Source organism: Antrostomus carolinensis, unplaced genomic scaffold (assembly GCF_000700745.2).
Source record: "Antrostomus carolinensis isolate BGI_N321 unplaced genomic scaffold, ASM70074v2 scaffold14100, whole genome shotgun sequence".
NCBI lineage: Eukaryota > Metazoa > Chordata > Aves > Caprimulgiformes > Caprimulgidae > Antrostomus > Antrostomus carolinensis.
Window position 1 is genome coordinate 15,505 of NW_010287802.1, and position 2,871 is coordinate 18,375.

A 2,871-nucleotide genomic window follows, 5' to 3' on the forward strand; every position below is an offset into this window, starting at 1 on the left:
CTTTTCCTGCTTATTTGATACTGTTGAAATTGTTACTTTTCAAAAATAATGTTTTCATTGTCTGTTTTTTGCTTAGGTTATGTTATCATTTTGAGCTCACAGTTTAGTGAATAGAGGATAAGGTAAATACAAAAAGGAAACAAAAACATTCCCAGACTTATAGGAAAAGTGACTGAGTGTCTACAAAGGATGTTTGTTTCAACACACATTTAAATACATATTAGAGTCCCAAATGCATCTCACAAGTGCAAAGTATCATTTGCCACTTCATAGTGGCAAATTAGCTACATGCATCAGATTCCTCATGGCTTTTGACTGTCTCTATTTAAAGTACAATATTTCAGAATGGACCACAGTATTGAAAGACAGAGGCTTGATTGATCTTGTTTTTTATTTTCATAAATACATTAACGACTAGAAATGAAAACCAAGATTGGGCTCTAGCTTCTAGGAGGAGAGGGTCCCCTAAGTAAGGAATATATAAGCTCAATAGATGTAACTGAAAAACAGTAGCATTTCGCATGTGGACAGGAGAGGAACACAGGTTATCCAGCTGTCTTACCGGCCGTGTATATTTCTTATTTTAGCAGTTACAGAGCTCATATTTGATTTCTTTTTGCTTAAACACAAATTTGGACAAGAAGCCTGAATGAACGAGAAGCTTTTGTCTTCTACCTGGACCGGCGATATTTTCACACTTTGTCAAATGCTATTAAGTAAATCCAAGTTCTTGTAACTTGGGCATTTTTGTGAGCCAGTCAGATCCATGGAAATGATCCCTGCATTCAGTCCTGCAGATGTTGCATTAATAAGCATTTGATTGTTCTCCCTGCATTTTATTGTCATGATTGGGAAGCAGTTAGTTTTGGAAGCTTACAACTGCAATTTGGTTTAATGTCAACATTTTATTTAGGTCTTTTTGTTTTATTTTCTTTGCCAGGAATATTACTTTTTATTATTTTTCCTAAATGAAAGATCCACAGAGATTTACATCAGTTTTTGTGAAAGAGGCTATATGATATAGTTCCTGCAATGCTGTGAGGGAAAGGAGGCTGAAGTAAAGGTCCTGAACATCCTTTCCTGTCCATGCTACTTGACACAAAATAGGCATCTTTGCCCATGTTAGTGGATATCGGTTTCCTGCAGCTGTAATGGGGGAAGCAGCCATTTGAAAAAGGGCTTAAACTCCCTGGAAAGGAGCCATGCTAACACAGTTCATGAAGAAATGCTGTTCATGGGAAGGACTCACGTTGGAGAAGTTCATGGAGGACTGTCTCCCGTGAGAGTGACCCCACGCTGGTGTGGGGGAAGGAGTCCTCCCTCTGAGGAGGAAGGAGCAGCAGAAACAATATGTGATGAACTGACCCCAACCCTTATTCTTCATCCCCCTGTGTTGCTGGGGGAGAGGAGGTGGAAATCGGGAGATAAATTAAGCCCGGGAAGCAGGAAGGGGTGAGGGGAAGTGTTTTAAGACTTTGTTTTATTTCTCATTATCCTCTTGTCTATTGGTAATAAATTAAAATTTGTTTGTTTTTTTTTTCTCCCCAAGTTGAGTCTGTTTTGCCCCTGCCAGTAATTGGTGAATGATCTCTCTCTGTCCTTATCTCAACCCACAAGCTTTTTGTTATATTTTCTCTCCCCTGCCCAGTTGAGGAGGGGGAGTGATAGAGTGGACTTTGGTGGGCATCTGGCACCCAGCCAGGGTCAACCCATCACAAATCCAATACTGAAAGAGTCTGGCATGCTTGAATAGAGGAATTTCAGGGACCTGAAAGCTTGCACAGTGCCATCTCAGTGGTTAAAGAAGCAGCTTTGTCCTCTTAGAAGCCACAATGCCGTGCCTTTTTGTGGCTCTTCCTGAAGAAATGTGACATGGGAGCAGCTCTGTGGAGCAAAGTAGCAAATATTACACCACATTTGCATCATTAGAGAGCCCAGATGTATTAGAAAGGTCCTTCTATGGACAACTTTGTAGTTTCGCGCTGCTTTTGGGTAGTGGTGAGGAACCACTGAGAGAAGTGTGAATGTCAGAAAGAGCAACTGGCTTTGTGCATTCTTCTCCTGCAGTAGGTGCATGGTAAAAATGAATTTGCTCGTTTCTCAGGGTTACATAAATATTATGTCATAATAAATAATCTAAAGAATCAATGTTACGGAAATAATATATTTAGAGGGTCAAACCACACAGTGGAAAAAAGTGTTCAAATCTCCCAAAAGCAAAATCCACTAAACTCTTGCTGCTTCTAAAAAGCTTTAGTAGCTTTCTGAATGAAAACATCCTAAAATCAGAAACCTATATGGTTTGACTAGTAAATGTGGAAAGCAAAGGATTCTATGTTTCTGAATTTTTTTCCTCATTTCAGCCTGTCAAATTAATTCTCTCAATTTAATCCAAATTTGCAAAGCTTTTGCTATCTTTGAAAGAGGTTTTTAAGTGGTTTATTTTTTCTTTTGCAAACAGAGGGGAAAAACAACAGCAGAACCTCATTTGTAATTTTGCTTGTGTTTTTGTGATTTTCTCTAAATCCCTAAAGAAAATGAAAAACTACTTCTTCATGAGCTTCATAGTTCTTATAACTTGAAGATCAGTTCAGTAAAGCTTATGACAGTTTCATTGCTGACTTTCAGAGAAACTGTATATTTACTCCACAGAGCTTAGTCTTAAAAGCTAATGGGAAATTTCACTTATTAGTAAGTTATTTGTTTCTGTCTGTACTAAAAGAGCAATCTTAAGGTTAATATACCTGCACACTTTGTACTACAGTAAATAAAGGAGCTCCCTGTTATCTTGTATCCAAGAGTGCTGACACAAATGTTAAGTCAAGGTCAAAACCTTAGTTTCAAGCTTTAACATGCTTCCATTTGCCTTGT